This window comes from Pleurodeles waltl, chromosome 10 (genome assembly GCF_031143425.1).
Source record: "Pleurodeles waltl isolate 20211129_DDA chromosome 10, aPleWal1.hap1.20221129, whole genome shotgun sequence".
Taxonomy (NCBI): domain Eukaryota; kingdom Metazoa; phylum Chordata; class Amphibia; order Caudata; family Salamandridae; genus Pleurodeles; species Pleurodeles waltl.
Genome location: NC_090449.1, coordinates 930,284,412 through 930,299,453, shown reverse-complemented (window position 1 = coordinate 930,299,453; position 15,042 = coordinate 930,284,412).

The following is a 15,042-nucleotide window of genomic DNA, read 5'->3' as shown; positions in this document are numbered from 1 at the left end:
ATTTGAAATGCAAATGTGCATGTAGGACTGTTTAAGTGTCTGTAATCTAAGACTATTCTATATTAATGGACCAGCTTAGCTACAGGAAATAAGGGGTTGTTCATAGGAGATATGCAGGGGTCAAGTACTCCCTGATAAGCTGTGAGAGAATCTCCCTCACAGGGGCTTTAGCTTTATGTTTTATAGGATACCGTGGTTGTATTTGCGGACTGCAAGATGATATGGAGAGTCCCTATCCCAGCCCACGATGTTGAAATACAGTGCTCAAGCTTGTTCAAGTGCCCAATCTGCGAAATAGGCTTGTTTCACTTGCTCGGGAACTAGGACAGAGAAAGATGGGAGAATTACATCTTCCCCTTGTGAGGGAGTTCTAACAAACTCTGGTGGCCAATCTTTTTCTGCCACGAGAGCGTTAATCTTTCCCAGAAAAACATTTTAATTGTGTGCATTATGTCTCCTTCAATTTGTATGTTCAATTTATAAATGTGGTCTGGAAGGGCAACATGCCTATCAGGGGTTTCGACTTCTATGTAGTCATTAGTTGCTTTCACATCCAGAAACTCTTGAAGATTCTGGAAAACTATTGTGACCCCTCCCACGCTGTCTAGGAGAGTCACTGGCCATGTCCTATTCCTCAGTAATGTTCTCAATATGTGTGGCATATTTTCTCACAATTCCCACAACCACCTTCTTTTTGAATTGGGGTTTTTGTTGAGAATGTTTCTCTTCTTTTTTTATTTTGTCAGGTGAGCACTATGAGTCCTTCTTTTGTTTTTACATACTCTTCTTGTCTGTGCTCTGACCAATGACCTCTCTCAGTCTGCTTGTTGGAAGAGTCCTGAAACGAACAAGAAGGGCATGTGTCAGTATAATGACATCTGTCAGGTTGTTTCAAAGTATCATGATTACATAAGTTGTAAAGTTTTTCAGAGGTCTCCAAATGTGGAGATTCTCTCCATGATTTAAGTTTTTCTTTATTAGATTTTTGTTTATCCTATGATTTGTTGTAGAAGACTCTTATGCATGCTTGCCACTTTCCTTCTCAGAATTACCTTTAAGCTGCGGCTTCTTTGGCCTGGCCCCCAAGTTATCCTGACCTATACTAGTATAAGTCTTGAAATTATTTGTGGTAGGTTGCGTTGCTGGTTCACTAAAGGAACTTCTGCAAGCTGTTGGCATACTGCCAAAGCTTCTGCTATCCCTTAATATTTCCTACAATAATTAAAGATACTGTGACAAAATTGCCCATTAATTTCATCCCCAAATCCAGGACAGGAGCAGCCACTTGCTCATTTTGAATTTGTTTTAACACCTCCAGTAGAACTGTAAGAGATGGTGTACCATGTATTATGCTATATATTGCAGCAAAAACGGTGCCCCAAGTAGCACAGTCATCTATCAAGGGTACCATCACAAACGGGAAGCACATTGTGAGAAACCAATGTTTGTTTTAGGGTCCTGTATGGGCAAACACTGCTTCCAGCTGATTTGTTTCCTGAGCAATCCAAAAAGGAATCTGTTCTCATTTTGTCTAAACTTTACCCATAGTTAAATTAATAGTCACTGGGTTTATCCCCGGTGTATCCAATTGTTGGTGAAAAGCTGGAGCAGCCCTCGCTGGGGCAGAATTCAATGTTCGCATTACGAACTACATTAAACATCTATATAAGTTAACAAAATTATTATAAAGTGGGTGAACATCTGCTGCCTGTACATTTTGTACATTTGGATAAGGGGTGTAGGCCTCTAGGACTGGCCATGTGGACCCTTCATTGTTCAGGGAACCGTATAGTGCCTTGAAACCAGTTTTGATGTTCTTGGTAAGTAAGTGGTATTTCTAAATATTGATATGCTCTATATTGTGCTGGTGGTTTAGCTACAGTGTATGTATGAAATGTGTTGAAATTTCTATCAACTGCAGGAAAATTGCCCCATGGATAAAATGTTTCAGTTTTGTACACATTGTGTACATCAACCACAAACGTAACCTCTCCACCCCCATTAGGTAGCCCATTCGCATGTAAATGTTTTGTGGCAGCAGGTACCACTGGATTTACCATTTTGGAAAATAGAAATCAGAGATTTGAAACACCAAATGGGGTATCCTTTGTAGGAGTTCAAGCTTGAACAACCTACAGACTACTATAGGTGCTCCCTATATAACTGAGGAGATATGTAATTACCACCACGGACCTCTCCTTATAAAGGTGAATATGGCACCATAGGCATAAAGAGAAAGCTACTCAGGAAATCTGTTAAATAAGTACCTGACCTTAATATGTTGGTGGCGCCATGTTACGTGGTTCCTACTTTGGTAATAGGATTGTGTGTTTAGGACGGCAACACTGCTAAGTGCAGCAGACTGAGTGTGACCCACACCGTTAGTAGATGCCTGCCTAACTCCTGGCTAGCTCATAGTGCCTCATCCAAACATCTGAACACACAGGGGTAAGTGATGATTATGGGAACCTAAACATGACACTCCAACTCCCCAGGGAAGTTGTAGAAACCAATCGTACCCCTTTTGCTCAGTTGCTCACGCATGCCAAGGTAAGACACAAGGTGCAAGATAAGTTTTCAATACATTTATTGACACAATCGCAATCTAGTATAAAAAAGCATGTGATGAAAAAGTTAGGCAGATGAGACAAAGCAAGGTATTAGTATTACAACAAGGGTAAAGAAATGAATAACCCCATCAAGATGTAAGTGGCTCTAGATGTTCTAGAGGTTCAAGGGATTCCTATCTAACCCTATTTTTGACTTAGTCATTGACTGAGAGCACAGTGGTCGTAATTCTCTGCAGGTGGCCGATCTAAGGAATTTGCCCCAGTCCCATACCTGGATAGGATATCAGGAGTCTGCCTGTTGTGTAGATGGCAATCCTCTCAGGCAGCTGGCAGATTAGCACCAGCAAAACTGTCTGCCATGCAGCATGCATCTCAGGATGGTCATGCCTGGAATGCCCTCTACCTTCCTTGGATCATTGTACAGTTGATATAATATCCTTACCACATTAAGATCACAGTTCTGATTTAATGCTGTGTCTTGGAGGTAGAAGCTGGCTCCTGGACTGACATCACAAGTTAGCATAACACATACTGCATGTAACAGTCTTGGACAAAGAATACTAACTATATGTAGCACAACAACTGATTAAATGAGAAGCTTGCTCCGTAGTTTTCAAGAATAAAGCCACTGATATAATGTGTGAAGCCATCACTAAAAGCAATGTTGCTAACATGAATAAAATGTGTATAAAATGTGAATACGACACAAACCGTAACAGAACTGTGGACTCGGGTGACTAAAATGTATATATATCTGTTCTGTAGGTAGGGGGGTTGCTACCCTAACATCCTAACTACTCAGTGACACGTTTCAGCCCTCAAATGACCTGTCAAATGGAATCGGGCTTTCAGCAGAAGTAACTGTATATTGATAGTGGTTGGCTTTTTGTCATGTTTTTTCACTTCCAAATCTCCTTATCTCAAAAAGTGGACACACAGATAACACTATCATATGTCGAAGCAGGTCTACTTGCCTGTCTCAAGTTTTTTTGGAGCAAACTAATGCCTGTTGTCATCCATTACAATGTAGATCAATCAATAGGGATCAACAGGTACATAAGAAATGATAATTTCATTAATATAATAAACCTGACAATCTGTACACAAAGGACAAACAAGCACAGATATAGAGTACACATCTAGTATATACATTGTGCTGTTGCATGCTACACATTTTGTAAATTGTTGTAAAACGAACTCCATATTTATTTTTTGATATTAGACCTGGTCTAAAGTCAAAATATTGGCGTTTGCACCATTTTTTAGATGCGTGAACCTACTGTGCGTCAATGAGGTGCAAGGTAGGTGTTCCCATCTAAAAAAAAAATCTAACGCCATTACACCATATTTATCCTCCGTGCTAAAATGACGCACGGGTGGGAAGAGAGGCTAAATAATGGTGCAAAGCTTGCACCATTATTTCACGCCTGGGTCAGACTAGGCATTAAGGGACACCGGAGGTTGGGGGAGCCCATCCCAGGTAAGTAGGGTAAGTATAGGTTAGTCTTTTTTTTTTTTAATTAAAGTGCCATTGGGGGCCCAGCTTGGGGCCCCATGCATGGGACAGGGTGCAATGGCCATGTCCAAGGGACACTTGTCCCTTGTGCTGGCCATTGAGGTGGTGGGCATGACTCCTGTCTTTTTTAAGTAAAGTAAAGTATATTTATGGCGCATACATTTCTACGTTCATATATGCACTTTAATTGTAAGTCTAAACAGGGAAACAATCTACTGACATCCCATGTGAGTTATTTCTTGTACCATTTACTGATCTTTACAAACTAATATGACTTCATAAAAGAAAAAATGTGCAGCGTGCATGAGTTTTGCTTTGACAAATTACTATTACCATTGTTTTTAAGCGCACTGCATACAAAAAAACATATTGTTTTGGGGATAGGGTTTTTTTAGCAAACGGTCAAGTTAATATAATGTAACGTGACTTTTTGTTTTGCAGGTTTGTATAGCACGAACTCGACCCGAAGGTATTGGAGCGCTTTACATTGGCACCAGTTACGTTACACAAGGTCACATTTAGCTTGTAGGCATGTAATTCTACTCCTAGTAAAGGAATTTCCGGTATTTATACATAGCTCTGCCTGTTCCCTTGTAACTGCCAGCCACCTGTCCTCATGAGCATGAACTAGAGTTCACACACGTACACACACCCACGTGCGCACTAGCCAATGGCCTGGGTGCGGGAATGAGCGCGAGGGGTCATGTGATAACTGGACTACATACATTACGTAACACGGGATTGTGGCGGGAGAAGAGAACTAGTATTGCTGAGAAGACCGCAGTATTTTCCCAAAGCCTGCTCATCAAAAAATAATACATAGTTTAAAACTCGAAAAAGTTCACTATATGAAATAGTCCGGTCATATGTTCATCTTAAGTCTGGCTAATGGAAGAGAAAATGCAAATTCATGACTAGCCGCACATGTGTTTCCAATAAAGATAGTTACATAACATACTAAAACCAGCTGCTTTAACCTCTGTCTGAGCCAAATATAACAACTGTAAATAACCGAGAACAAAAATCAGATGCTGAACATACCATTACAGAAGTGAAACAGAATATTATTAAGGCCAAAAACATTTCATTGTTGCTAATAGAGGAATGAATAATGGAGCCAAACTGACAGCACATTGCAAAACCCATGGCATATCTGATAAAAGCTTCCACAATCTCTTTATTAAAGGAAAAGTACAACAGAAAGGCAACGAGTTCACAAATCATTATACATTTTATTTAATATTGTATTGTGCGTTGGCACTACAAAATATGGCAGCTTCTCAGACTGTGACTAATATGATATTGTAGGAACATCAATATATCTTCATCCTCTTTCTCTTCCCTTTTGTGACCACTCCCAAGCATATACACGACTGCTCTCCCACAACTTTTCCTTTTAACTTTTGAAAATGCTCTTCCCCATTAGGAGCTAGGATTAGTGTCAGGTATGTTGTTTTATGGCAAAAGCCACCCCCAAAGGGGGCATCAGGGGCCTGCGCGCCAACATCTGTGAGGGCCTGAAAATTAAACTTTTGGCCGCCACAGCGCATGCCAAACAACGAAAAGGTGAGGCGTCCCCCCCAGGGTCTCAAAAGTGCACCAAACTTGGCATGAAAATGCCAAGGCAATTAAGGCCCAAGTAATTTTTCGAAACCCCCTATAGTGGGGTTCCGCCGCACCTTGGCTGGGGAGATCTAGGGGTTAAAATGACAGTGCTGCCACTGAAAATGGTTGATTTGTGCAGCAGGGATAGCGAGTTAGACTTATAAAATTTGGTAAGGGCAACAGGTAGAGGTCCTTCATGGCTAATACAGATATTGAATCTGCTTTCTGATTCTTCCTGGTATACCTGGATAGCTTTCACTCGCTATGTTTTCAGTCCGAGGACGAAACATACTTTGACAAGGCAATACCAATGGGTTGTTCGGTATCCTATTCATACTTTGAGCATTTTAGCACGTTTTTAGAATGAGCCCTGTACAAGTGACACACGCTGGGAGGCAAATTGAACCACCTTGATGATTTCCTGCTCGTAGGGTGGGCAGGGACAGGAGAGTGCAGGGACACACTGAGGTTCTAGGAGCTAGCCAAGGAGCAGTACGTGCCTCTGGCAGCAGAGAAGACAGAGGGTCTGGAAATAAAGTTAGTGTTTCTCGGGATCAAACTAGATTCTGTGGCAGGGACATCCAGGGTACCAGAGGACAAGGTACTCAAGATAAGAGATGGTATAAGAGCAATATGCAGCAAGGAGAAAGCTACACTCCGCGAGCTGCAAAGACTGATTGGCAAACTCAACTTTGCTGCGAAGGTCATATCAGCAGGGCAAGTTTTTGCAAGGCGTCTGACCCAGCTCACTGCAGGTCTGCAGGAGAAACATCATCACGCTAGGCGAGGGACCAGAGTGAAGGGAGACTTGGTCATGTGGGACTCATTTCTGGCTAAATTTAATGGGCTCCTTAAATGGAGTGAAGGTTGGGTGATGGACAGAAAGATATCCCTCTTTACAGATGCAGCTGTGAGCAAGGGGTTTGGTGCAGTACTAGGAAGGGAGTGGTGAGCATGGCTGTGGCCTAGGAGATGGCAGGAGTTAGGCACCACCAAGAAAATCAACTCCCTTGAGCTGTTCCCCATAGTGGTGGCCCTGACAGTGTGGAGGGTAGGCTGAGGTACATGAAACTTACAATGTGGTCAGACAACCAGGGGGGTGGTGCAGGCAATGAACATCAGAATGGCCAGGTGTCCAGACGTATTAAGGCAGATGAGGTGCATGTTGAAATTACATCTAGCGGGAAACCTTGACATAAAGGTAAGGAACGTCCCCAGAATGGAGAACTCACTGACAGATGCGCTCTCTCGTTCTAAGATGAGCAAGTTCAGAAGGCTAGTGCCAGAAGCAGAGCAGTGGATGACTCATTCCCCAGAGAATTTGTGGGGGCTGGAGGAACAGACTTGTCAGTTCTAATTAAGCATGCACTCAGTGCAGCAAGGCGTCATAAAAAAATATGTTGTGATGCAGGTTGGAGGGTCTTCAGCCACTGGGGGATCCAGGAGTCACACCTGAGGCTGTGGAACGCTTCATTGAATGGGCATACCTAGAGGAGAAAGCAAAATCCTGGGCACAGGCCCCCCTTGTGCCAGTGGCCCACTTCTCAAAACTACGCACATGAAAGGACCCAATAGCCTCACGCTATAACAGGGCAGTCATGAAGGGCTGAAAGCTCCTGGAAGGCAAGAAACAGAACTCAAGGCAACCCATAGAGTTTAGACAGCTTACCCAGATTATGTATGCAATTGAAGGAGTGGCATTTGGCCATTTCAAGGTTTATCTGTTTTCAGCAGCTTTCTCAACAACATCTTTTGGGGCATTCAGGGTGAGTGAGCTTGTGGCCCTGCCGAGAAAAGATGAGGGCACAGCATGTCTGCAAGCAGCAGATGTCAAGCCACATGTATCATAGGTGGAGCTGCTGCTGAGAAAGTCAAAAACAGACCAGTTAGAAAAGGGTTCCTGAGTACAGGTGCACTGCATTGAGGACCCCAGATACTGCCCAGTGTGCTATCTGTACACTTACATGGCAGTGCGACCCGCATGGGAGGGCCCACGTTTTAAGCACACAAATGAGGACCTACTGAGCAAATTTCAGTTCTTGGCAGTCATTTGCAAATCCCTGGGGTGGTCAGGCCCCCTATCTGCCTCCTTTGGGTCTCACTCTTTCAGGATAGGGATGGGGCGACAACTGCCTCACAATATTGGATGCCAGAAGCTGGGATCAATGCAGTAAGCAAGTGGTGCTCCAACACATATAAAACATATGTGAGGCCTCAGCTGACATGAACACGTAAGGTACAAAATGACAGTGTGATTGTTGCGCTGGCAAGGGCCCGGCCCAGAATGGTTTGGGTGGTCGGGCACGCATTCATTCAGCAGATGCAGACATGGCGGACCGGCAGCAGCATGCAGGCGGGTGGGGCAGAAGCCACAAGCACTAGGTGGTGGGGCTACCTGGGGATGAGATGGGGGTAACTATTGGCAACCTTGGGAAAACTACAGGCAATAGCTGCAGGTACCCCGACGCCTTGATAATCCACCTGGACAGCAATGACCTCACTCTGGTTGGGAGGAAGGACCTTCTTCACACCATCCGGCTAGGGCTGATAGAGGCAGTGAAGTTCTTTGTCAGCACCACCATGTTATGATCAGAAATCATCCCCAGGCTAAAATGGCATGGGGCCGTGTCAAATGAGGCAGTGGATAGATCCAGAAGGAAACTAAACATTGCAGTCAGCAAGTACTGCAAAAATGGGCCCAGACATAGGGGGTCATTCTGACTGCTGGTGCCATTCCAACCTTCCCGCTGGGCCGGCGGGAAGGAGGCCTGCAACACTGAAGCCGGCTACGAATGGAGCGGGCGGTGTTGCAGGCGTGCGACGGGTGCAGTTGCACCCGTCACGCTTTTCACTGTCTGCTAGACAGACAGTGAAAAGCATGCTGGGGCCCTGTTAGGGGGCCCCTGCACTGCCCATGCCAGTGGCATGGGCAGTGCAGGGGCCCCCAGGGGCCCCTAAACACCCGTTACCGCCAGCCTCTTCCTGGCGGTGACAACTGCCAGAAACAGGCTGGCGGTAAGCCGCCATGGCGGATTCGCCCAGCCGGGGGTAAACCGACGGGAAACCACCGGCTCCGGTTTTCTGACCGCGGCGGAATGGGCAAGGAAGCACCGCCAGCCTGTTGGCGGTGCTTCTGTCATTCGCGGCCCTGGCGGTCTTTGACCGCCAGGGTCGGAATGACCCCCATAGTTTCCAATTACCAGCAGAAAGTGTGACCAATTAATCAGGGGCTGTTCCTGTATAGGGGTGTGGGGTGTTGACCCTTTACTGAGAGCCCCCACAAACAGACATGCATTTTATTTACATATTTGCTTGCTAAATACTTACCCCTGTACTGTCATTCATTTCTTTCTATTAGGAGGGGTGCTGCAGCTCTCTTTCTGATTCATTGGGTCGATCAGGAACAGCTGAGGCAATTCTATTTGAACTGCACATGTCCAATTGGCCAGTGTTTTCACTGTGGCCAGCCTAACATGCATAGTTCAGGCTTCCAGAGCCAATACTACGAAGAAGCTGGAATAGCAGAGGCACATCCCCATCGGTCTCCAACGGAGCGCTGTGTTTGCCTGACCCAGCCAACCTGGCATTTCTCTAATGCTGTTTAGTATGGGGGGCAGCATGAAGGCAGAGATTAGATTGGCTGGGAAGCATTGGACTTATTTTGTCTGAGACCAACATGTTTTACAGCCAGGTGGTTTGAAGTGGGAGAATTTTACCCCTGGTGTACTGGACGGCGAATAAAGGTGTCAAGGTGAGGTTATCTTTAATATGACAATACTCTATGCTCAAAATGGACTGTAAATCCTTTATGAACAGAATGTGCCTCTGACACCTCTGCATTATGATTTCCATTCTGCAGCTATGCTATGCTTCAAAACAGTGGCAGCTGATGACCTTTGAAAGCGGTGGGGCACGTAAAAGTTAAATATACTTATAATGGATGGTAACTGCTTTAAAATAGAATGTTCCCAGATCACCTCTGCAAAGGAATTCGATTTTGAAGCATAGCGTAGCTGCCGAAGGGAATTGGTAATGCAGAGGGGATATGGGTACATTCGTTTTATAAAGCATTTACCATCCCTTATAAGCATTGATTATTGTCATATTAAAGACAATCTTACCTTGCCACCTTTATTTAGCCTGCAGTAGACCAGAGGTTAAATTATCCTGCTTCGCGCTGCCTGACTGTAAAACATGCTGGCCCCAGAGAAAATGAGCCTGAAGTTTCACAGCCAATTTAAGTACTGCTCTTATGCTACCTACAATACTAATCAAGATAAAAGTAGTGCCAGGATTGCCTAGGTCAGGCGAACACAACGGTTGGTCGGAGACTGATGGAGATGTGTCTCTGCTATTCCAGCTTCTTTATAGCATTGGTTCTAGAAACCTGAACTGCGCATGCTAATTATTGATTTATTTGTGAGATTTATAAAGCGCTTGGCAACCAATGAAGGTTTCCCAGCTCTGATCTCCTTACTAGACCCATCAGTAATCCCAGAGCAAAGGAAGCTATTGAGGAAGAAGAGATGAGAACAGCCACGTTTTGAACGCTTTGCAAAAAGATGTGAGTGATCTGCAGGCTCTCAATGAATGTGGTAAAGTATTCCACAATTGTGGTCCCTGAAATACAAACACCAAGCCAGATCCTGAAAGCTGGAGCGAAGTGAACGACTAGGAGTACACCAGGAAACCAAAGGTCTCAAGTACATGGGTCCTGAATTAGAAAGGCACTTATGCATAAATTTAACCTGACCATCAACTGGCAGCCAGTGAAGGGTGTGTAACAAACTGGCTGAGGAAGTAAATCTGGGTGGATAAAGAAAAAGGCTTCCTGCCACATTCTGTATGGTCTGAAACCGTTTGAGTAAAAACAGAACTGAGATATAGGACATTGCCAGAGTCCAGACTGGAAATTACCAGAGCCTCGACTACCAGTCTTGGAGCAAAGCAAAGGCAGGGTGGTATATCAGGATTTTCCTTAGCCACTTAAGGATGCCAAAACAGGTGGCAGCAACTTTTTTTATTTGATGGTCCATGGTTCGCTTGTCATCAGTCCAAAACCCGTGGATACTGTTAGACTGGCCACAGTGAAAACACTGGCCAATCTGACATATGCAGTTCAGTTAAAATGTGCCTAGGCTGTCCCTGATTGACCCAATGAATTAGAGAGAGAGAGAGAGAGTGCTGCAGCCCCACCCCTAATGGAAAGAAATGAATGACAGTACGGGGTGAGTATTTAGCAAGCAAAGTATGTTAATAATGAGTCTGTCTGTCTTTGGGGGCTCCCAGTAGAGGGTCAATATCCCCACGACCCCATAAGGAACCGCCCTTGCTTCAAAATGGAATTTGTATTGCAGAGGTGATCTGGGCACATTCTATTTATGAAGCATTTACCACCCTTTATAAGCCTACTTAACTCTTACATGTCCCATCACTTCCAAAGGTTATCACCCGCCACTGCTTTTAATAGAACCTCTGTGGAGAAAGATTCTAAGGTCCAGATTTATGAAGGCTTTGTGCTGATGCTAATATGATGTGAAGTAAAGGGAAGCAATGCAAAGCAGTGCATCCTATTCACTAACATGGATAAAAGCTGCTTTGTCCTGGAAACAAAAACTATTCACAGAGCAAAAAATAGTTTGTGTTGCTTAGCATCACTTTGCATTAAGGGAGTCTTACAGGTGTGGGAAGAATGAATGAAAGCACCCACTGATTTTGACACAAAGCTCAATGCACTAAGATATCCAGATCCAGGTTTGCTATTTGAAGCAGAAGTAAATGAGGGGAAATGTGTTAATTTATCTAAACAAGCATTAGCAAAGCCAATAGGAATCGCATATGTGAAAGCTGTTGGCTTTTGCAATGTGCTTTAGCCATGTTGTACACCAGTGTTGCTACTGTTCAGCATGGCTAAAAGTTAGTGGCCTGGAGTGGGATGGGATGGCGTGGGGTGGAGTGGGGTAGATACGAGTGGGGGAGATTGGGGTAGAGTGAAATGGGGTTGATTGAGGTAGAGTGCCGTAGAATGGAGAGGGCCGAGCTGGGTGGAATGGAGTGGGGTAGACTGAGGTAGATTAAGGTAAATTGGAGTGGGGTAGATGGAATTTGGGTAGACTGGGGTGGAGTGGGGTAGATTGAAGCAAAGAAGATTGGAGTAGATTAGAATGGGTACATTACGGTGGCGTAGATTGGAGTAGAACAGATTGTAGTAGATTGTGGTAGAGGGGGAGTGGGATATATTGTGGTAAACTGAAGTGGATTTGGGTAGATTGGGGAACAGTGGCCTGGATTGGAGTAGATTGAAGTGGGATAGACTGGAGTGGAGTTTTATAGATTAGAGTGTAGGGGTAGATTGGAATGGGTAGATTGGGTGGATTATAGTAGGGTAGAGTGGAATGGAGTGAGGGTACATTGGGATAGTTTGGAATGGGGTAGATTGGAGTGGTGTGAGGTAGATTGAGATGGGTTGGAATAGACTGGAGTGAGGTGGAGTGGATTAGATTGGGGAAGAGTGAGGTAGATTGGGGTAGAGTGGGGTAGACTGGAGTCAAGTGGAGCAGATTGGAGGGGAGTAGACTGAGGTAGTCAGGAGTGAGCTAGATTGGAGTGGGTTTGATTGGATTGGGGTAGATTGAATTGGGTAGGCTGGGGTGGAGTGGGATATATTTGGGTTAAGTAGGGTAGATAAGTGCAGAGTGGGGCAGACTGGATGGGAGTGGGGTAGAATGAAGTCGGGTTGATCAGGATAGAGTGGAGTGGGATATGTTGGAGTAGATTTGGTGGAGTGGGTTAGATTGGGAAAGAATGGAGTGCAGTGGATTGGGGTAGACTGGAGTGGAATGGAGTAGATTGGAGTGGTGTAGATTGGCGTGGAGTGGGGTAGATTAGAGAGGGCGAGATTTCAGTGGAATGGGGTAGATTATGATGGAGTGGGGTAGATTGAAGTGGGGTAGGTTGGGTGGATTATGATAGGGTGAATTGGATTTTAGTGGGGGTAGATTGGAGTGAAGCAGGGTAGATTGGAGAGTGATATATATGAGTGGGGTAGTTCACAGTGAGATAGACTGGGGCAAACTAGTGTGGAGTGGGGTAGATTGGAATGGAGTAAATTGGAGTGGAGTTGGATAGAGTGGTCGGGTAGATTGGGTAGGGTGGGGTAGACTGTAGTGGGGTAGATTGCAATGGAGCAGATTGGGTTAGGGTGGGGTAGACTGGAGTGGAGTGGAGCAGATTGGGTTAGGGTGGGGTAGATTTGAGTGGAGTAGATTGGGGTAGTCTGGAGTGGGGTAGATTGGATCGGATCGGATTAGATGGGGTAGACTGAAGTATGGTGGTTTGGGTTGGAGTGGGGTAGGGTAGATTGGAGTGGGTTGGATTGGGATTGTTTGGATAGAGTGGACTGGAGTGGGTAGATTGCAGTGGGGTCATTTGGAACAGAGTGGAGTGTGGTTAGATTGATTGGAGTGGAGTCAAGATAGGAGTGGAATGAGATAGATGGGGAAGAGTGGTGTGAGGTAGTTTGGAGTGGAGGTTAGTGGGTGTGACTAGGAGTCGAGTAGACCGGGTGGATTAGCTTAGGGTAGATTTAAATGGAGTGGGGTAGATTGGAATGGAGAAGACTGAAAAGGGGTGATTGGTGTGGGGTAGTTGTATTTGAGTGGGGGTAGATTTGAGTGGAGTTTGGTAGATTGAAGTGAATTGGAGTGGGGTCGATTTAGGTAGAGTGGAGTGTGGTAGAGTGGAGTGGATTTTGGTAGAGAAGAGTATAGTAGATTGGAGTGGAGCAGGGTAAATTGAGTGGATTGGAGTGTGGTAGATTGGAGTGGAGTGGTGTAGATTGTGGTAGATTGGATTGGGGTAGATTCTGGTATAGTGGGGTAGATTGTGGTTGAGTGAGGTAGATTGGAGTGGGACAGGGTAGATTAGAGTGGAGCGGAGCTGGAGCGATTGCAGTGTATTTTGGAATGGTGTGGGGTAAAACTGGAATGGAGTGGGGTAAATTGGACTGGGGTAAATTGAAGTGGAGTGGAGTAGATTGGCGAACATTGGACTGGGGTGCATTGGAGTAGACTGGAGTGGATTGGAGTGGAGTGGTGTAGACTGTAGCAAAGTGGGGTACATTTGAGCTGCGTGTGATGTATTGGAGTGGGATAGGATTGATTGGGTTAGACTGAATGGAGTAGGGTAGACTGGAGTGGAGTGGGAAACATTAGAGTGGGGTAGATGGGAGTGGAGTAGATTGGATCATGGTAGACTGGATTCAGGTAGACTGGAGTGGAGTGGGTAGATTGGGTTACAGTGGGGTAGATTGACTTGGAGTAGATTGGAGTGTAGTGGAGTGGGGTGGGTAATTCATGGTGGGGAGATTAAAGTAGGGGAGATTGAAATGGAGTGGGGTAGATTGGAGTGGAGTGGGGTATATTGGGTGCAGTGAAGTGGGGTAGATTAAAGTTGTGTAGATTGGGGTAGACTAAAGTGCAGTGGAGTGGGGGAGGTAGATTGGGGCATATTAGAGTGGCGCTGAGTGGGATAGATTGGAGTGGAGTGGGGCGCGGTGAGATAGAGTGGAATGGGGTAAGTGGTGTGGAGTGGAGGGGCATTAAGTGGACCGAAATGTTGTGTCATGGTGTGGGTGGCCTAGACTGGAGTGGAGTGGCCTGGAGTTGAGTGTTGTGGCATGTTCAAATCAAATCAAATCACAAACATTTATAAAGCACGCTACTCACCCGTGCGGGTCTCAAGGTGCTAGGGGCATGGGGTTACTGCTGCTCGAAGAGCCAGGTCTTGAGTTGCTTTCAGAATGCGAGGTGGTCCTGGGTGGTCCTGAGGTTGGTGGGGAGGGAATTCCATGTCTTGGCCGCCAGGTAGGAGAAGGATTTCCCACCTGCTGTGGTGCGGCAGATGCGAGGGACGGCGGCGAGAGCGAGGTTGGCGGAGCGAAGTTGACGGGTGGGCGTGTAGAAACTGAGGCGACGGTTGAGGTATTCGGATCCCCTGTTGTGGAGGGCTTTGTGTGCGTGGGTGAGGAGTCGGAAGGTGATCCTTTTGCTGACGGGAAGCCAGTGCAGGTGTCTCAGGTGGGCGGAGATGTGGCTGTTCTGGGGTATGTCGAGGACGAGGCGGGCGGAGGCGTTTTGAATTCGCTGCAGATGTTTTTGGAGTTTAGCGGTGGTTCCTGCGTATAGGGTGTTGCCGTAGTCCAGGCGGCTCGTGACGAGGGCGTGGGTCACGGTCTTTCTGGTGTTGGCGGGGATCCAACGGAAGATCTTACAGAGCATGCGGAGGGTGAGGAAGCAGGAGGATGATACGTGTTGACTTGTTTGGTCATGGCAAGAAGTGGGTCCAGGATGA